The sequence below is a fragment of the Danio rerio genome, chromosome 3, assembly GCF_052040795.2.
Source record: "Danio rerio strain M-AB ecotype USA chromosome 3, GRCz13ab, whole genome shotgun sequence".
NCBI lineage: Eukaryota > Metazoa > Chordata > Actinopteri > Cypriniformes > Danionidae > Danio > Danio rerio.
Window position 1 is genome coordinate 67,235,001 of NC_141023.1, and position 22,500 is coordinate 67,257,500.

At 36.3% G+C, this 22,500-nt stretch overlaps 3 long non-coding RNA genes across 3 annotated transcripts in view; 1 reads left to right on the plus strand and 2 right to left on the minus strand.

The window, feature by feature from the left end:
* The window catches only part of LOC147846149 (uncharacterized), a 264,765-nt gene that overhangs the window by 99,294 nt on the left and 142,971 nt on the right, over nt 1-22,500 (minus strand). The gene's annotated exons all lie outside the window — the stretch shown is intronic.
* The window catches only part of LOC147846150 (uncharacterized), a 145,501-nt gene that overhangs the window by 35,923 nt on the left and 87,078 nt on the right, over nt 1-22,500 (plus strand). The gene's annotated exons all lie outside the window — the stretch shown is intronic.
* Nucleotides 17,405-22,475, minus strand: LOC147846152 (uncharacterized). Its single transcript, XR_015481524.1, has 4 exons — nt 22,359-22,475; nt 22,065-22,210; nt 19,536-21,391; nt 17,405-17,474 (listed from the first exon to the last, which is right to left on the minus strand). It is a non-coding gene; the product is annotated as an uncharacterized LOC147846152 (long non-coding RNA).

The window sequence follows — 22,500 nt, forward strand, 5'->3', positions numbered from 1 at the left end:
TTAGTCACACCCCTTTACTATTAATTTGTTACAAGGGAATGATACGCATTATGTAAGCCCCACCCCTTACTTAATATTCTGTTTTAGTTTGACACTTCCGCCACAATATTCTTAACCACACCCCTTTTACTGTTAGCTTGCTACGAGAGAATACTCAACAAGGCACGCCCCCTACTTAATATTCGATTTAGGTTTGATGCTTCAGATACAATATTCTTAGCCACGCCCCTTTTGGTGACAGTTGGCTATAAGGAATGATGTGCAAAAAGAAAGCCCTACCCCCTTCTCAATATGTTGTTGTAGATTGACGCTTCAACCACAATTCTCTTAGCCACGCCCCTCTTTTTGGGGGCAAAAATATAGCCCCGCCCCTTGCACAATATTCTGTTGTATTTTTACTTTTCAGCTACATTATTTTTAGCCACGCCCCTCTTATTGTTAGTTTTCTATGATGGGATTATGAGCAAAGAGAAAACCCCGCCCCCTACACAGTATTCTGTTGCAGTTTAACGCTTCAGCCACAATATTTTAGTCACACCCCTTTACTATTAATTTGTTACAAGAGAATAATACGCATAATGAAAGCCCCACCCCCTACTTAATATTCTGTTTAAGTTTGACACTTCAGCCACAATATTCTTAACCACATCCCTTTTACTGTTAGCTTGCTACGAGAGAATGATACTTATAATGGCACAGCCCCTACTTAATATTCCATTTAGGTTTGATGCTTCAGATACAGTATTCTTAGCCACGCCCCTTTTGGTGTCAGTTTAATACTATGGAGTTTAATACTAATGTAATAGTGCACAAAAACAAAGACCTGCCTACTACTTAATCTTCTGTTGTAGTTTGACGCTTCAGCCCCTTTATTCTTTGCCACGCCCCTCTTACTGTTAGTTTGCAATGAGGGAATGGTGCATAAAGAGAAAGCCATGCCCCCTACTTAATATTCTGTTGCAGTTTACCACTTCAGCCACATCATTCTTAGCCATGCCACTCTTACTGTTAGTTTGCAACGAGGGAATGATGAGCCACGCCCCAATCTAATATTCTGTTATAGTTTGACTTTTCAGCCACATTGGTCTTAGCCACTCCCCTTTTACTGATAGTTTACTTATATGGAATAGTGCACAACAAAGCCCCGCCCCCTACCTAATATTCTGTTGTAGTTTGACTTTTCAGCCACATAACTCTTAGCCACGCCCCTTTTACTGTTAGTTTGCTTATATGGAATAGTGCACAACAAAGCCCCACCCCCTACCTAATATTCTGTTGTAGTTTGACTTTTCAGCCACATTACTCTTAGCCACGCCCCCTTTACTGTTAGTTTGCCAATATGGAAAAGTGCACAACAAAGCCCCGCCCCCTACTTAATATACTGTTTTAGTTTGAAGCTTCAGCCACAACATTCTTAGCCACACCCCTCTTACAGTTAGTTTGCAATGAAGGAATGATGCGTAAAGAGAAAACCACGCCCCCTACTTAATATACTGTTTTAGTTTGACGCTTCATCCACAACATTCTTAGCCACACCCCTCTTACTGTTAGTTTGCAATGAAGGAATGATGCATAAAGAGAAAACCACGCCCCCTACTTAATATACTGTTTTAGTTTGACGCTTCATCCACAACAATCTTAGCCACGCCCCCTACTTAATATTCTGCTTTAGTTTGAAGCTTCAGCCACAATATTTCTAGAGCATTTTTTTCAGTGTCCATGTTCATCATGCCCTGTTTATTGACTTTAAATCCCCAAAGCATGGCGTCTGATGAAACGTGGTGGAGATTCGTGCACTTTACGAAGTCTCCACCAACACTTCTCCTCACCTGTATGATTTAATTTCACCTCCATCTGCTGCTTTTAAGGCCTCGAGCTTTCAAAGAGCCTGTTTGATGGAGTCTGATGAGTCTCAGTGTGATTAAAGAGGGATTGACTAGTGCTGCTAATTTGTTGAAAGCATCTTCAGATGTTGACGGCACATGGCTTTGAAGTGGGGTTAGATAAAGATTATTTAAAGAAGTTAATGAAATGTGGATCGATACAGTCACTGCGGTGCTGATCTGTTTTTAAGCTATCCTGGAGGTTTGGATCAACCTGGTTTCCTCAGCAAAAGCACATGAAGGATTTATAGTTGTGCTTTAAATGCAAATGAGATTGTGCTCTTTTTTTCAGAAGAGGTCGGAGCTACAAACGGTTTTATTTGTGCTTCATCTAAAACTCTACATCTATAATCCTCTTAGTCTACGCTGACATCATCTTCAGCAGCTCAAACACTCTAATGGCTAATGGACAGACGGCTGCTTCTCACTCAGGGCTGCTGTTCATGCTAATGAGAGGGAGAGATTCACTAGTGGGCGGGGCTTTCCAGACAATATTTACAACTTTAAGGTAAAAAAAATTGGAAGAAATATTAAGCTTCCATAATGCAATTCAAAAACACAGGGATAAAATAAATAAACAACTAACTAGCTAACTAGCTAACTAACTAACTAACCAAACTAACTAACCAAACAAATAAACAATTGAATAAATAAATAAAAAACAAATGAAAAACAAACAAACAAATACATAAACAAACAAACAAATAAATAAATAAACAAACAAACAAACAAACAAACGAACAAACAAACGAATAAAACAAATAAATAAATGATCAAACAAACATACAAAAAACAAATGAATAAACAAACGAATAAACAAATAAAAATCAAACAAACAAACAAATAAACACAAATAAATAAATAAATAAACAAACAAACATAAAACAAATAATTAAACAAAAAATAAACAAATAAAAAACCACATAAATAAAAAATAAAAAAAATAAAATAAAAACAAACAAATACATAAACAAACAAATAAACAAATAAATAAATAAATAATCAAATAAACATACAAAAAACAAATGAATAAACAAATGAATAAATAAATAAAAATCAAACAAACAAACAAATAAACACAAATAAATAAATAAATAAATAAATAAATAAATAAATCAAACATAAATTAAATAATCAAAAAAAATAATAAACAAATAAAAAAACACATTAAAAATAAACAAATAAATGAATAATGAATAATGAAATAAAATAAACACACAAATAAATAAATAAATAAATTGATTAATTAATTAATTAATTAATTAAACAAATCTGTTAATTTACAGATTTTTTTTACAGTGTTTTGTAAATTAAGTCTGTAAAATAAGCGAAAAGAACATCAACCCAGACAATAAATCCCCCCCCCCCCCGTTATAAAATATAAATATAAAAATATAACAGTATTAATATAATACATTGTGATTAATGTTAGTACCGCGGATGGAGCAAAGCCAGTGTAATCTCTCTGTAGACTGGAACTGATGCAGTCTGAGACGATATAAAACAGATAATGAGCGAGAGAATGCTGGATATCTACTCATTACTTGTGTGTCCAAAGTCCTTCACACCAATAACCTGTAAGCAGACCACACTCGCCTCTAACAAGCGAGGACAAATCGGAGAGTTTCTTGTGTAATAAGCTGTGGGTCAGCCTTTTCTGACTGGTGTCCTGACATTTGATCCTACCCATCAGATTATGCTCCCAACACTGTATTTGAATGGTTCTGAGGTTGGGGTTTAACCCTCGGGGGTTGAAGTCCTCATAACGCATAAAAGAACTTAAATTACACTTTCAGTTTTGATCGTACAGATAAGATCAATACATCAATCAAACCTGTTAGGTGTGTAATGACGTGTTGGTGACGTATGTGATACTGTTTCCGGGTCCAAGCCGCCATTCATTTGAGTGGAGAAATCATTTGTTCATGATCACTTTTTATTCATATCACACATTAAAGTTACTTTTATACAAAGTCACAGTGTACACAACAATCTCTGGGTTTGCTGGATGTCAAATACCAACATTTTAACAATTTATAAAAAAAAAATTAGTCACTTTCTGGCCATCGGATATTAGGCATTGACATATATATTGCGATTGTGATTTTCAAAAGTATTAAATCGCTTTGTTAACGTTTATTATTACCATTTCATGAGTCTCTCCATTCAGTTGAATAGAGCTCTTGGACCCGGAAGCCGCTTCGCGTGACGTCACTCTTAACAAGCGGATAAACAGTGCAGGCATTCACTCCTATCTCTCTCCTGTTGCTTCAGCCAAAATATTCTAAGCCACGCCCCTCTTACTGTAAGTTTGCCACTATTTTTACAAAATAGGGAGAACTGCTAATACAGATATTTTTACAGTGCTCTGAAGCCGTTATATACTGCCTAACAGTTGTAGCTTTCAGGCTGCTCTGTGTGTTGGACGACGCTGTGGATTTCTGTAGTGTTTTATATGGAGAAATCTTCAGCGGAACGCGCTGTGGGTAAATAGACCCAGTTGAGACCTAATTGGCAGTCAAGGGAGCGTGGGTGAGATTACCAATTATTACAGAGCACCAAGCATGAGCTATAAAAGCCCCTTCTGTCTGGTGGAAAAGCCAAATTTGCACAGATGCCGAAACAAAAAGACACACTGCAATGTAGCACAAATTATTAATGAATGTGGAGGAGAATGAGAAGCACTTCAGCCTTAGTACGGTTCAGTACATTATATACACTGCGAAGAGTATTATAAACGTTTTATTGTTTTGTAGAGATAAGCAAAATGACATACAATAAAAAAGTGCAACAGACACAATATTGTCAACTGAAAGACCCCAGTGACAGACAAGTCTCCGCATTGATCCCAGCTCTCGCTGGTGACCTACTCACACCTGCAGCTTCTCCACAATGGGTGTCCAGCGTTCTCCAGCCTCCGGCGCCTAGACTGCAGCTCTGCACAAGACGTTTGGCCAGAGGAGATATGGTCGTGTCCAACTGAGCCTGGTTTTTCTCCAGGTTTTTTATCCTTCACTTTCGCCAATTGGTTAAGTTGATTCCTCACCGCTGTCGCCACTGGCTTGCATAGTTGCTGTATGAGCTGCACATCGATGGATTACTCCTCAGTGTTTGGACTCAGATTATTAAACCACACTGAACTGAGCTAAACTGAACTTAAACACTGAAAACTGGACTGACACGGCTTCTATTTACTATGATCTTCAATGTGAAGCTGCTTTGACACAATCTACATTGTAAAAGCGCTGTACAAATAAAGGTGAATTGAACTGATTTATTCCACTGTGGCAACCCCTCATAAATTAGGCACTAAGCCAAAGGAAAATTAATGAATGTAAAAAATCATTTGTTTTAGTTGCTCAATCATACATTGCGCAGGTATAAATAATAATAATAATAATAATAATAATAATAATAATAATAATAATAATTATTATTATTATTATTATTATTATATAGTTTAAAAATAAATAATAATAATAAATATTGAAAAAAATAATAATAAATAAAATAATATTAACAATAATAAAATAATAATAATAATTATTATTATTATTATTATTATTATTATTACAATTAAAAAATAAATAATAAAATAATAATAAATAATAAAAGTATACCAAAAAAAAATAATAATAATAATAAATAAATAAAAAATAATATTAATAAATAAAAAAAGATAATAATAATAATAATAATAATAATTATTATTATTATTATTATTATTATTATAATAATTATTATTATTATATATTTTAAAAATAAATCATAATAATAAAAAAATATTAAAAATATTAAAAATAAAATAATAATAATAATAATAAATAAAACAATAATAACAATAATAAAATAATAATACTAATAATAATAATAATAATAATGAAAATAAATATAATAATAAATAAAATAATCATAACAATATAATAATAATAATAATAATTATTATTATTATTATTATATTAAAAATAAATAATAATAATAATAAATAATAAAAGTATTAAAAATAAAATAATAATAATAATATTAATAATAAATAAAAAATAATACTACATAAAAAAAGAAAATAATAATAATAATAATAATAGTAAATATAATAATTATAATAATAATAATAATTATTATTATTATTATTATTATTGTTATATATTAAAAATAAATAATAAAATAATAATAATAATAAAAATAATAATTAAAAAAAAAATTAATTAAAAAAGAAAATAATAATAATTATTATTATTATTATTATTTTATTATTATTATTATTTATTAAAAATAAATAATAAAAATAATAATAAATAATAAAAGTATTAAAAAATAAAATAATAATAATAACAATAATAAATCAATAAAAAATAATAATAAATAAAAAGAGAATAATAATAATAATAATAATAATAATAATAATAATAATAACAAATATATAAAAATGTAAAAACGTTTGTGATAACGAGAAAACAATGTTTGATAAAGTTGCTTTCTTGCAAAAACATCATAGATTGAGATCACGAGAAATTAAAAGTTGTGATTATGAGAACATGAGAGAAGATAATATTTGAATGCATGGCCTCTTAGGACTTTTTACTTAAAGCAAGAAAAGAAATCTAGTTTTTGCTTTGAAATAACATTATTTAGCTTGTTTTCAGGAGAATCTCACTTACGTTTGACTCATTATTTCTGAAAACAAGATGATATTTGTTGCTTGCCTATAAAATGCTTCTTGATTTTAAAATGTTTTGATACTTGGACAGGAAAAGAGACTGAATTTCTCATGTGAAATGTACAGCTGAAGTCAGAATTATTCGGCCATTTTATTTTCTTAATCAAATGATGTTGAACAGATTCAGGAATATTTCACAGTATTTCCTCTTACACTAGTTCTTCTGGAGAAAGTCTTATCTGTTGTATTTTGGCTAGAATAAAAGCTTTTTTAATTGTTTTAAAGCCATTGAAGGTCAATATTTCAAAATAATTCAGACTTCAACTGTATATGTGGATATGCTTGCTCTTGCTGTCAGATGTGCTGGTGAAAATGGACACGGCTTTAGCTTTGGGTAATTTTAGACGACACGGCGCAATCAATAGCAGTTGAGGTACAAAAAGGAAAATCAATGGCTTAATTCGTCTTTGGGCAGAAAGGGGGGCGTAAAGTGACACCTTTCTCATCAACTTTGGTCTTGTCATAATGAGAGGATCGATTAGATCAGAGCTTTGGCAGGGGTTAAGCTGTACAAGACATGGGTTAACACAGATAATGTGCATCAACAGAGGGTTTTTTAATCCTTTATCAATGCTGAGCCTCAGTCTTTAGTCTAATGTTGAGCTCTTTACACTGCAAATGAAGCCTTTTCTATTTCCTAGTTCAAATATCTTAAATATCTTAACTCAAGAAGTATTGTTTTAGATAAATAAGTTGTTCTGAGATATAATATGCCAAGTTTAATAAAGTTTTTCCTTAAAACAAGTCAAATAATGTACTAAAGGGGTAAGCAGAATAGTTTAGTGTTTCCCTCTGACATTACATTGGGTTATTACCCCACTGGCAGATTATTTAGCTTGTGTTAAGATAAATCTCACTGAATTTTGACATTATATTACTGAACATGACACAATATATTTTAAATGCTTCCCGATTTAACTATTTTTTACATATTTGGACTAGAAACTAGTCAAAAACTCTCAAGTAAGAAAATTATTTTATGTCGTGTGGCATCGGCAGGGATCCTAAAAGTTCTTACATTTACTGAAACTTAATTTAGTGTCTTAATTCAGTGTAATTAGTGTCTTAAATCTTATTAAATGGGTCTTAATTGTCTTGTGTGCATGTAAATCTACCCATCCAATCACCAACAATTCATTTTAATGTGCAACTTTTAACAAAACAGAACTCAATTTACCAATGTGGTTAAATGATCTTTCTTACAATAATGTTTTGAGTGTATTGATGGACCATACGTGGTGATGACACTGACCTGGACTGACTGTTGTGCATACAATTAGTTTATTATAGCTCTTAAAGCATTTATATACAAAAACTTTCAACAATTTTGAGGTGCAAAATGGACAAGGTGAGCAGTTTCACTTTTACTCAATTAAGAAAACGATGCACTGAGGTAAGCACAATGGCTAAATGCACTGCTATTTAAGACAACACATGCACTGACAAAAAATACCAGCAAAATATGAAAAAAAAAAAGTCTTTAACAAGATTGTCCCAATGCAAACAAATTTAGATGCACTGCAACTTTTCACAATGCAAACAAATTTAGGCGCACTGCAACTTTTCACAATGCAAACAAATTAAGACGCACTGAAACTTTTCACAATGCAAACAAATAAAAAAAACTCACTGCAAACGCACAAACAAATTAGGAAACACACTGCATATTCTCACAATGTAAACAAATTTAGACGCACTGCAACTTTTCACAATGCAAACAAATTAAGACGCACTGCAACTTTTCACAATGCAAACAAATTAAGACGCACTGCAACTATTCACAATGCAAACAAATTAAGACGCACTGCAACTATTCACAATGCAAACAAATTAAGACGCACTGCATGCAACTTTTCACAATGCAAACAAATTAAGACGCACTGCATGCAACTATTCACAATGCAAACAAATTAAGACGCACTGCATGCAACTTTTCACAATGCAAACAAATTAAGACGCACTGCAACTTTTCACAATGCAAACATATAAAAAAAAATCACTGCAAACGCACAAATAAATTAGGAAACACACTGCATATTCTCACAATGTAAACAAATGTAGACGCACTGCAACTTTTCACAATGCAAACAAATTAAGACGCACTGCAACTATTCACAATGCAAACAAATTAAGACGCACTGCATGCAACTTTTCACAATGCAAACAAATTAAGACGCACTGCAACTATTCACAATGCAAACAAATTAAGACGCACTGCAACTATTCACAATGCAAACAAATTAAGACGCACTGCATGCAACTTTTCACAATGCAAACAAATTAAGACGCACTGCATGCAACTTTTCACAATGCAAACAAATTAAGACGCACTGCAACTTTTCACAATGCAAACATATAAAAAAAAATCACTGCAAACGCACAAATAAATTAGGAAACACACTGCATATTCTCACAATGTAAACAAATGTAGACGCACTGCAACTTTTCACAATGCAAACAAATTAAGACGCACTGCAACTTTTCACAATGCAAACAAATTAAGACGCACTGCATGCAACTTTTCACAATGCAAACAAATTAAGACGCACTGCAACTTTTCACAATGCAAACAAATTAAGACGCACTGCAACTATTCACAATGCAAACAAATTAAGACGCACTGCATGCAACTTTTCACAATGCAAACAAATTAAGACGCACTGCAACTTTTCACAATGCAAACAAATTAAGACGCACTGCATGCAACTTTTCACAATGCAAACAAATTAAGACGCACTGCAACTTTTCACAATGCAAACATATAAAAAAAATCACTGCAAATGCACAAATAAATTAGGAAACACACTGCATATTCTCACATTGTAAACAAATGTAGACGCACTGCAACTTTTCACAATGAAAACAAATTAAGACGCACTGCAACTTTTCACAATGCAAACAAATTTAAAAAACTTACTGCAAACGCACAAACAAATTGGGAAAAACACTGCATGTTCTCACAATTTAAACTAATTTAGACGCACTGCACAGCACACGTGCTGCTGCTGATGTGACAATAAAAGTGATTTGATTTGAATTCTCACAATGCAAACAATTTAAGAAAATCCACTGTAAACTCACACAACACAAACAAATTAGGAAAACGCACCATCAATTCTCACAACTCAAACTAATTAGGAAACGCACTGCAAACAATGCAAACAATAAGAAAACACACTGCAATTTATCACAATGCAAACCCATTAAAAATGCACTGCAAATTTACACAACACAAACAGAGAACACACACTGCAAATTGCCCAATTGCAATTAAATTAAGAAAACGCACTGCAAATTTTCACAAAGCAAACAAACTGCAAACAAATGCAGACAATTTAAGAAAACACACTGCAATTTCTCACAATGCAAACACATTAAAAATGCACAGCAAATTTACACAACAGAAACAGAGAAAACACACTGCAAATTCAATTAAATTAAATATGCACTGCAAATTCTCACAACTCAAAGATATTAGGAAAACGCCCCGCAATAACACAAACAAGTTAAGAAAACACAATGCAAATTGTCAAATTGCAAACAAACAAATAAAAAAAACGCACTGCAAATTCTCGAAAACACAAACAATTTCAGAAAACACACTGCAAATCTTTACAACATAAACTAAAAAAATGCACAACAAATCTTCAAAACAAACAAATTAAGAAAACACACTGCAAATAATGCAAACAATTAAAGAAAAAGCTGTAATTTCTCACAACGCAAACAAACAACAACAAAAAAAAAAAAACGCACTGCAAATCCTCACAACACAAACAATTAGGAAAACGCACTGCAAATCTTCACAATACATGAACAAACATGCAACATTTTTTCACAACACATGCTGAAATCACGGAACACAACAGAAACGTTTCAAGGGGACCCAAAAACTTGATGGACTCAGCTTTTTAGGTTATGGTTATTGAGGCTAATAATATACAGAGCAAAAGACGAGGGAATGGTGTAATCAGGATGCTAAAATAAACAAAAAAAAGTCACTTAACTTCACTGAGCAATAGTCACGGCGTAATAAGCTAATCCCATCCGGATCCATAACTAGAGATGTCTGACGCAGTGTCGAGATCCTGAAGCACAAATACAGCGCCGAAGCATGATCCGAACAGTCCAGTGACTGAAGTGATTTGTTCTTCTTCTTGTGATTTTTGACAGTTGGCAACCAGCTTTTTGGAGCATCACCGCCCCCATCTGGACTGGAGTGTAATAAAGTGATTTGAAACACCAGGTCATGTGACTAAAGCGATTCAAGGCATTGGTATTTTCAGGAGCATTTCGAGACCTGGCAAATCTGTGTTTGATTGACAGGGTCAGAGAAAAACCTAGTGGACTGTGCGTTTGCACAGAGTAACTGTGCTGCTAATATCATGAGTTCGAATCTCGACAAATGCTCCAAAATTGTGACTTTTGTGACTTTATTCTCTTTTTTGTGACTTTAATTGTGACTTTATTCTCTATTTCCACCTGGGATAACTCATCCCAAGGCCCTCAGAGTATACACAGAGCCACTGATTCGATCCAAAACCAGCGACGAGATGATCCCAAGGTTTCCATAATCCTGGACCAGGCCGTATCCTGAGCAGCTGCTGTGGTGGTCATGGAGGAGTGGAGAGCATGAGACTGATTCCTGTGACGCTTCGGGGACAGACAAGTCTTCGCTGAGGTCCAGCTTCTCCAGCGCCTGGACTGCAGCTCTGCATAAGACGTTTGGCCAGAGGAGAAATAGTCGTGCCCAACTGAGCCTGGTTTCTCTCGAGGTTTGTTATCCTTTATTTTCACCAATTGGTGAAGTTTTTTCCTCGCCTCTGTTGCCACTGGCCTGCATGGCTCGTGATCCGTAGACCTGCGCATCGATGGATTCGCTCCTCAGTGTTTGGACTCTCAGTATTGATTATTAAACCACACTGAATAAGATGAACATATTATTGGTGATCGGTCCACCCAGACAGCCTTTATACTAAAACCTCTGAGGATAGCAGACCGTTTTAAACTAAATAAACAATAATAAATCATCATCAGACTTGCAGCAGTCCAGTATCAGTGTGGCAGTGATGGATATAAATACAGCCCCGTGTTGCTGTCAACAAGGGTGTTGCATGCTAATTACTGCTCACAGCTCTTAGCCAATATTAAATGACTTTAGCCAATGAGAGCGCTGTAATTATCCAGGCTACGATAAAGCAGTGATGATTTGTTGACAGCACACAGACTGTTCTTCAGCTGTCGACACTGTTTACCCCCAAACCACTGACCTCCTCGGTGTCTGCTAATCGGTAAAAGACCTCCTTCGCGTCCATCATGCATTTGATCGCTCTGATTGGGATGAAATGCTTTACATGTGTCAGAGCCAGAGAGACCTGCTCCCTAAGGCTTTAACACATGGACTGAGCTTCGCTACTGTCTTTGTATTTACGACTCCATTAGGCACAAGGACATGACAGCATGTTAATATCGCCGTCCTGTGAGTCTGCTCATCCTGATTTATCTGACGGCCGCTGTAGTTATTCAGGGCGCTAACCCAGTCACGCTGACAATAGCTTAAAGGAGGGGGAAAGAGAGAATGACATCCAAGTCAGAGCTAACAGTTCTTGATGCCTAAAGGGAGGCAGATGTAGGCGCATACAGTGCATGCTAACACGTTAATCAATTAGCTTCAGTGTGATCATTATCTGCAACTGAAGAGCATGAGTTGCACATCCACGGGTAGCATTGATCTCATTCTAGCACAACAGTGTAGACAAAGGCTGTTTTGTTTATTGTGGAAATTACAGCAAGCATTCATGATGATATACTGATAATCCAACAGCCCCCAGTCTTAGCCCTTGATCAAGGCAAACACACTTTTTGGGATGAGAGGCGCCTTTTTAAGGGTTTTCTTTAAGTGTTTTGTTTTTTGCCATTGCGCTCTGTGCGCCTGCAGTTGCAGAAAAAACTCACGAATTTTTTGGTTGTCCAATCACTTAAAAGCAGAGGCGGGGTTTCCACTGAGTGAAAGCAGTGTTTGAGGTGTCAAGAGGACTATGGAGACTTTTAAAGATGGAGGAGAGAATATTGCTTACTGTTTCAAGTTATCCGGAGCTGTATGACGTCACAAATTGTATCACAATATTTAGATCTCAAAACTCAGGGCTTTTGGTAGTACCCAAAATAGCAAAGTCTACTAAAGGAGGTCGAGCCTTCTCATACATGGCTCCTTAACTCTGAAATAGCCTTCCTGATAATGTCCGAGGCACAGACACTCTCTCAGTTCAAAACTAGATTAAGACTTAACTTTTTAGTAAAGCATACACACAATGCATCACATAATGGTCTCTTTGGGCTCGTGTTTTCAAAATAAAAGCCCCACACAGACAGTAAGGGGAATATATACTGAAGTATACACTAACCTGCGCATTATTCAGACACTAGATGGAGACAAACAGTCAAAAACACAACAGAAACTAAAACAGCTGATGGAGTATACACTAACCTGCGCATTATTCAGACACTAGATGGAGACAAACAGACAAAAACAACAGAAACTAAAACAGCTGATGGAGTATACACTAACCTGCGCAAATCTACTAATATAAAACTTCATTTTTTTGTTTCAATTCAGCCCATAGAAATTGTTTGCAACCACTTACCTTAAAATTTGAGCAAATCCAATGAATCATTTTTTGTCAGAGTGAAATGTGAATTGTTCATATGCTGCATACCCTTATTGTGTGTGTGTGTGTGTGTGTGTGTGTGTGTTAAATCCGACATTGCTGAGGGATGTTCAGAAAGCGGTGGCTCGCAGCTCTCCTTGGTTATCAGTCATACAGCAGCTGCTGAAACATTCGCGTGCGGATGGAGAGAGCGGGAGCAGGAGTAGACGGGAAGCAGATTTGTTCCAGTCATTTATCTTTCAGGTGTTTGCACCCGACGGCCCACCGGGTCCCTCCAGTCTGGATCTGTCCGTCTCAGAGTCTCATCAAAGACTGCAAACCACTACCCATCTGCTGTTTTACACAGAGGTTACCTCAAGACCTCCCGAACACCTACACGGGCATGCGTGTGTGTGTCGGTGAAGACAGTACTTGCCGGAAACCAGACACACTGTGATTTAATATCGTGTCACATCAGCTGGTGTGTCTGCAAATAACAAACTATTTTGAGGAGGGAAATCTACGCCACTCATTGTGTGGAGGAGACTGATGAAGCCAACTAATATATTTGGGGATGGTTAGTAGACTATGATGGACAGAGGTCCGTGGGCTAATCTGGCAATGTTGGTATGATCACACCTCCTGTCTAAAGATTCTTGGGATGTTTTAATGACCAATGTGACTGCATTCATGGAGTCAGTTTAAGAAAAAATGGTCTCGACCCACAATATAGAGCCTAAAATTCAATTCTGTAATCTGCATTTTACTAGAACTTCTATGTTCAGCGGCTTTGACAGTCTACTCAAATGGAATTGAATTAAAATGTATGATAAATTGGTGCTAACTAAAACAACTTAAATGCTACGCCTGTGAAATGTTAGGGATAAACTACATCCAGGAGGTGGTTTTCAGAGAAAAAAGCCTTACAGGTTTATTGGCTACCTGATGCAAAGAGGAGAGCTGTTGTATGAGACTGAAGTTAAATCTGTATAAGAAACATCTGAATGTACTTTAACCTGCTTATTACAAAGCTTCTTGCCATAAAACATAATACTAAGACACAAAAAAAAAATGTTCTGAGCTGTAATCATTTATTATTTCTTTAAATACATGCGTATTTGACAGACGCAAAAACAGCTGATGGAGTATACATTAACCTGCGCATTATTCAGACACTAGATGGAGACAAACAGTCAAAAACAGAAACTAAAACAGCTGATGGAGTATACACTAACCTGTGAATTATTCAGACACTAGATGGAGACAAACAGTCAAAAACACAACAGAGACTAAAACAGCTGATGGAGTATACACTAACCTGTGCATTATTCAGACACTAGATGGAGACAAACTGTCAAAAACACAACAGAGACTAAAACAGCTGATGGAGTATACACTAACCTGTGCATTATTCAGACACTAGATGGAGATAAACAGTCTAAACACAACAGAGACTAAAACAGCTGATGGAGTATACACTTACCTGCGCATTATTCAGACAGTAGATGGAGACAAACAGACAAAAACACAACAGAAACTAAAACAGCTGATGGAGTATACACTAACCTGCACAATATTCAGACACTAGATGGAGTCAAAAACACAAAGCTGACAATATGAAAATGGCTGATGGAGTACACACTGATTTTTTGTCACAAAATATTAAACAGTGCACACAAAACATTGACAGGAATCATAAACATATGCTATTTTACACAGAGTGTACCTCAGGATGTCCCGAATACTTGTAAACACAGTACTTGCAGGAAACCCTACAGACATCCAGTGTGTGTGGAAATAACAAAGAAACGGTAAAAAAGGTAAAGCTACAGTATTTTATAGCTCTAATCACCTGAAATGAACCCCCAAATCGCATTACGACTGTGTTGTTCAGGAGAGCATGGCAGCTTTGAGTCGAGCAAAAGGAAAAGCATTGATGGTGCGACTCCACAGCTCAGGGGAGCCATGTGCAGATTAAGAGAAAATGAAGTCATCCTTCGCAGAGCACAAACCCCCAAAAACCCTGTTGGCCTGCTCCCGGAGGACGAGTTCTGGCAGGTTTTGAAGGTGGCTGTGATGTCTGGCACCCTCAAAAACTCTCCAGAGATTCGCTTCAGAGGCCAAATCAAGTGCATTTCACGGAGCCAGAGAGAAGTACAAACTAATCAAAACTGTTGCCATTCTGGATGGTTGGGATTCCTGTCTGCTCGACTGTACCCGCTTTTTAATACATCAAGTATTTTTTTTGTTGCTTCAGTGTGAGAACTTCGGGAGTCAACTTTTTCATTCCGCTTGAGCTCAGTTAATAATTGAATAGCTGGACGGTCTGTTCACAAACCTCACAGAGAATCCTGAGAAAGGCACACTATCAACTGATTGCAGGAAAAACGGGTTTATATTTTGGTAATTATGATAACAAACACACACAAATATATATATCTTCTAGTTTAGAATGGATTTATCAAGTCTTTTTGTGTCAGCAACGTACAGTACTTGATACACACACACACACACACACACGCGCGCGCGATAGAACGTTACGAAAATTAAAACGCAATCTCACAGCAATTCGTAACTTTTTTAAATTCAAGAGTTCACACTTAGCTGATGAAGTTTGGCATGCTGTCCCGGGAGAGAGCCCTGAGCTCAAAGGTTCTTGAGCCCTGGGCTCCCTCCCGTTTGGAGGGCGAGAGGGGAGCTTTGAGCTCAGGTAGATCTCGACAACTCCCCCTTGATAAAAACTGATGACTAAAAATTGAATGCTATGAAAAGATATGCTGCATGGTGAGAGATTAACTGTAGTGCAAAATTTAGATTTATCAATTTACTTGTTGTGCATGTTTTTGGAATGTGGGGGGAAACCGGAGGACCCGGGGAAAACCCACGCAAGCACGGGAGGAACATGCAAACTACACACAGAAACAAACACCGGCCTGCTTGCTTCTAGAAATGTGACTATTTATAGGGGTTTGCTCTTGAGCTGATTGGATAATACAATGATTGTGTGTGTGTGATGAATTAGCCTCGTCAAAGACTGATAGGCTCCTCTCGAAATTTGTTTATAAAACATCACTATATAACATTATTAGTTACATGAAAAGCGTTAATACAAACCCATACAAGCTCACTGCTATTTTTTGTTTAAATTTGAAGATGCAGAAGAGTTGAAGACAAGCGTGGCAGTCCTCACTCATTTTAAATCTATTAGAGGAAGAAAGGACATTTTGCTCAATGTACACATTTGTTTTCCACAGAAGAAAGAATCCCGTATGGCTCTGAAACAACATAAAGGCGAGTAAATGATGACAGAACTTTCATTTCTAGGTAAACCATTCCTTGAACAAAGATGTATGTGCTTTTAGTCCCCATGCGAGTCCCTTTGTCTGAATAACAAATGGAGAGAGTCATCTAAAAAGCACTAATACGATGCATTACCTTAGCTGAGATGAATGTCTTCCTCTCTGTGGCGTAAGTTTCATTTAATCACAGGGGAACACATCAGCTCCCACAAAGAAAGATCTTACTTTAATGAAAACATTAGCGTTCATGTGCAGCTTTTGTGATCACCTGCGTTCGGATTTCATCAGGACTGCAATAGATGACATCAAGACAGTAATTCTGTAAAAACCCCATCAATTATCCACACTATACAAAGACCTGTTTTCTGTCCTATACCTTCATTTCTCACAAAACCAAGACTTTTCCCTTTTATTTTTTTATTTTATTGATGCACAAGTACTGATGAATGAACAAACCCATGCCTCATGACTAATAACAGCACAGTATATATATATATATATATATATATATTAGGGTGTAACGATACGCATATTCGTATTGAACCGTTCGGTACGAGACTTTCGGTTCGGTATGCATTACAAACCAAACGATTCGAATCGGACTAACATCTAAAAAGATAAAAGAGAAGAAGTACAAAATATAATGTTTTTAGTGCAACAACGCTCAACATGGCATCCTAAATGAGGTGGCAGACAACATGCTACCTTCCCCGCTGTCATGTTAAACAGTAGACCAGTACATTTCTAGCATTACCGGATGCTTAATCGGAAGTGGAAATTTCGGGTTACTTTTAAGATGTTAGTTGTAATGCATTTAATATTTAAATCAGACAAATCCTCTGGCTTTTTTCTTTTTTTGCTGTATCGAAAACATACTGAACCGTGACACCACTGTGTCAGCTAAACTCCTTGTTCAAGCTCTTGTTCTCTCCAGACTGGACTATTACAACTCTCCACTAGCCGGGCTTCCAGCTAACTCTGTCAAGCCTCTTCAGCTGCTTCAGAACGCAGCAGCACGAGTGGTCTTTAATGAAGCTAAAAGAGCACATGTCACTCCGCTGCTCATCCGTTTGCACTGGCTGCCAGTTGCTGCTCGCATCAAATTCAAAGCTCTGATGTTTGCTAACAAAGCGACTTCTGGCTTTGCTCCTTCTTATCTGCGCTCACTTCTGCAGATCTGTGTGTCCTCCAGAAACTTGCGTTCTGTGAATGAACATCGCTTCGTGGTTCCATCCCAAAGAGGGAAGAAATCACTTTCCCGAACTCTCGCGTTCAATCCGCCCAGTTGGTGTAGATGTGATCTTCAATACCCGTTTTATTTATTTATTTACTTATTTATTTATTTTGTATGGCTTGCATCATGTTGGGTTAACAATGTGTTACATAAATTCAAGTACATCATATTTTAAAATCAAAGTATGTTTGCAGTGGACTAGTTTTTTACAGTAGTAAACAGAATGACGAATCGTCACCTCAGTGTTAAGTGCAGCTCAGCCCCAGGCGATGGCTACAGACGTTTCTCAGCAGACACACAGAGATGGTTATTTCAGTGCGCTCCTCTACAATGTGCTTACCTCTTCTGGATGTTCTTCGATGTAAATTAAGCACAAGATGAACACATTTCCTCAATGATGAATTGTTGCCCAGAGGCTCTATGCTTTCTAATCACCTGAGTTTCACACTTGCGTGCCATTAGGAGGATTGTGTTCATCTTCATCGCTTCAATCACGCTCAGGTAAGTGACTATATTATCAGATTACTGCACAGGCATGAGACTGAATTGGTGGAGGCTGGTCCTTTCCTGCAGTCTGGCAGTGCTCCAGATGACTCTTAAATGTGTAGTCTGACATACCGTGTGTGTTTTTGGAGTCTACAATGTTTTGCACCACACACGATGACTTCTTAATTACTTTTTAACGAGTTTTCTTTTTTTCAATCACAGTAGCTACATTTAAGTATATTAAAAACTGGACCGAACATGAGTTTTAAAGTTCTTATTTGCTTCTCGAGTAATTGTTTAGGATGTATGTCGTATCATTTTTACTCATTTTTTTTATGTTGAAATAATATAAAGCTGTGTCAAATATGGACAAACACAACAGTTGGGTTAAAAAATGATTATGTATGTATTAATGTTTATTTTATATATATATATATATATATATATATATATATATATATATATATATATATATATATATATATATATATATATATTAGGGGTGAACGGTTCAAAAAAATCACGGTTCGATTCGATTCATTTACATTTAGTCATTTAGCAGATGCTTTTATCCAAAGCGACTTATAAATGAGGACAAGGAAGCAATTTACACAACTATAAGAGCAACAATGAAGAAGTGCTGTAGGCAAGTTTCAGGTGTGTAAAGTGTAAGAAGCAAAACAGTAGTAATTTTTATTTATTTATTTTTTTGTAGTACAGTTCGCGTTAGAACCAAAGAGGCAATTGCAGATTAGGAAGGGAAGTGGAGACTAAATAGTTGAGTTTTTAGTGGTTTCTTGAAGACAGCGAGTGACTCTGCCGTTCTGATGCAGTTAGGGAGTTCATTCCACCAACTGGGCAGATTGAACGCAAGAGTTCGGGAAAGTGATTTCTTCCCTCTTTGGGATGGAACCACGAGGCGATGTTCATTCACAGAACGCAAGTTTCTGGAGGGCACATACATCTGCAGAAGTGAGAGCAGATAAGAAGGAGCAAAGCCAGAAGTCGCTTTGTAAGCAAACATCAGAGCTTTGAATTTGATGCGAGCAGCAACTGGCAGCCAGTGCAAACGGATGAGCAGCGGAGTGACATGTGCTCTTTTAGCTTCATTAAAGACCACTCGTGCTGCTGCGCTCTGGAGCAGCTGAAGAGGCTTGATAGAGTTAGCTGGAAGCCCGGCTAGTAGAGAGCTGCAATAATCCAGTCTGGAGAGAACAAGAGCTTGAACAAGGAGTTGAGCTGCATAACATAGACATTTTTTTAACTTACTTTGACTATCAGAGAGTAAAAACAAAAATTTTCTCCATTTTGAACAGTTAAAAATATCGTTTGGGACATTTTATATGCTACAAAACAGTTACAGGATGACACTGTGTGTCTGTAACAACATATAAAACATTTAAAGTATGTTAAAGAGCCCATGTTATGGGTTTTTGAAAATGCCCTTCCATGTAGTGTGTAACACAGCTCTAAGTGAAGTGAAGTATCCAGCTAAGGCTTAAATCTGTAAGTGTACAGTGTTTAAAACTGTTGATTCATCTATAAAAGATTTGACTCGTAGTGCTTCAAACGAGTCGTCTTGATATGGAGTCATTAGGTGTTTTCGCGATGACACGGCTACAAAACACAAGCCCCGCCCAGTAGTTGCGCACACAAACCCGGGAGATTTGAAACCTGCGGCCCCGCCCACTCTGTCTCACACCCCTTGTCCCCCTGTCAGTGTTGACCAATCGCAGCAGACTGTCATCGATCCAATCAGCGCAGATTAGCTTCGCTCTAAGGAGAGGTTTGGGAGCAAATGAATCACTGAGCGATTCATATGGGAGTCGCTGGGATGATTAGGTCAAAATAAACGCAGATTATAAAACCATGAAAGTGTTTTTTTGTCCTTGCATGCATATTAAACTGTTGTTGGAGACCCTTACAACCAAAATATGACCCTATTTCATGTATAATAGGGGCTCTTTAAATAGCCACTTAAGAGCTAAAATGTGTTGTCCACATATATAACCTGGTGATAAATGGCTGAGTGATACTTTCAGGCAAGATTTTCAACTTAATCTATATGGTTCAGTGCAGTCAGACTGCGTCTAATATTGCATCTTGTTTGACTTTGAACATGTGGTGAAGGTGAGCATGTCCTCAGACCTGGCTGACCTCCATCTCTCAATGCCTGCGGCGTCTTTGATGTGATTGGCCGCAGGTCAGCGCCGGACATCCAAAATGCTTTGATTTGATTAATTCCTCACCCGGGACATCATTGTGGAGCTCTGACAGCTCAGCCCCTCACGAATCCTCAAACAGGCCTCAGGTAAGTGATTAAGTGGCCAGTTCAAAAGCCTCGTCCCCGTGGAAACCTTTGGTGTCATGAATATTTCATGAATATTCATCGGCGTGGCTTTCTTCTGCTCTGATGAAGGTGGACAGCCTGCTGCTCCAGTAGATGCTGAAGAATAACACACGGCGCTAAAGGTCAAACCCCAGCTGTCCTGAAGTTGAGAAACGAGGGATGACGCGCTCTGAAGTGCGGAGGCGTGGGGTTTTTTTAAGACCGTAATTTGAAGATCAAAGCAGACGAGCGCACTGACTGGACAGTTTTGAGTTGCTCTTTTGTTTGATCAATAGAGAGAAAACATCTTTGTTTCTCAGCGAATAGAGTTCGTAACATTTGGTAATCGCAGATGTTTAAAGGGGACCTATTACGCACATTTTTACAAGATGTAAAATAAGTCTGTGATGAGTGTGTGAGCTCAAAATAAAACCCAAATAATGTTCCCCAGCTCTCTGAAACGGACCCTTTTAGGTTTTGATACTAATTGTGCTGTTTTAGTGACTGTCGCTTTAAATACAAATGAGGTTGTGCACTTTTTAAAAGAGGGCGGGGCTACAAATGCCTTTGTGTCAGCCAGGGGTGGAGTGGTGGGTTCTTCTGGGGCTTCAGCCTGAATGTTTTTTTGAGTTTATGGCAAGCCATTTTGACATTTAATCTATAACCCATGCTAGTGTCTATTTTCATGTTACTAGTGTTTATTCTTTAGATACAAGTGCTTATTCATTAGATACTAGTGCTTATTCATTAGATACTAGTGCTTATTCATTAGATACTAGTGCTTATTCATTAGATACTAGTGTTTATTCTTTAGATACAAGTGTTTATTCATTAGATACCAGTGTTTATTCATTAGATACTAGTGCTTATTCATTAGATACTAGTGCTTATTCGTTAGATACTAGTGGTTATTCGTTAGATACTAGTGGTTATTCGTTAGATACTAGTGTTTATTCATTAGATACTAGTGCTTATTCATTAGATACTAGTGCTTATTCATTAGATACTAGTGCTTATTCATTAGATACTAGTGCTTATTCATTAGATACTAGTGCTTATTCATTAGATACTAGTGCTTATTCGTTAGATACTAGTGCTTATTCGTTAGATACTAGTGCTTATTTATTAGATACTAGTGCTTATTCATTAGATACTAGTGCTTATTCATTAGATACTAGTGCTTATTCATTAGATACTAGTGCTTATTCGTTAGATACTAATGCTTATTCATTAGATACTAGTGCTTATTCATTAGATACTAGTGCTTATTCATTAGATACTAGTGCTTATTCATTAGATACTAGTGCTTATTCGTTAGATACTAGTGTTTATTCGTTAGATACTAGTGTTTATTCAGGAGATACTAGTGTTTATTCCTCAGATACTAGTTTTTATTCATTAGATACTAGTGTTTGTTCATTAGATACTAGTATTTATTCCTCAGATACTATTTTTTATTCATTAGATACTAGTGTTTATTTATTAGATACTAGTGCTTTTTCATTAGATACTAGTGTTTATTCATTAGATACTAGTGCTTATTCCTTAGATACTAGTGTTTATTCAGGAGATACTAGTGTTTATTCCTCAGAAACTAGTTTTTATTCATGAGATACTAGTTTTTATTCATTAGATACTAGTGTTTATTCCTCAGATACTAGTTTTTATTCATTAGATACTAGTTTTTATTCATTAGATACTAGTGTTTATTCATTAGATACTAGTGCTTATTCCTTAGATACTAGTGTTTATTCAGGAGATACTAGTGTTTATTCCTCAGATACTAGTGTTTATTCCTCAGAAACTAGTTTTTATTCCTTAGATACTAGTGTTTATTCAGGAGATACTAGTGTTTATTCCTCAGATACTAGTGTTTATTCCTCAGAAACTAGTTTTTATTCATTA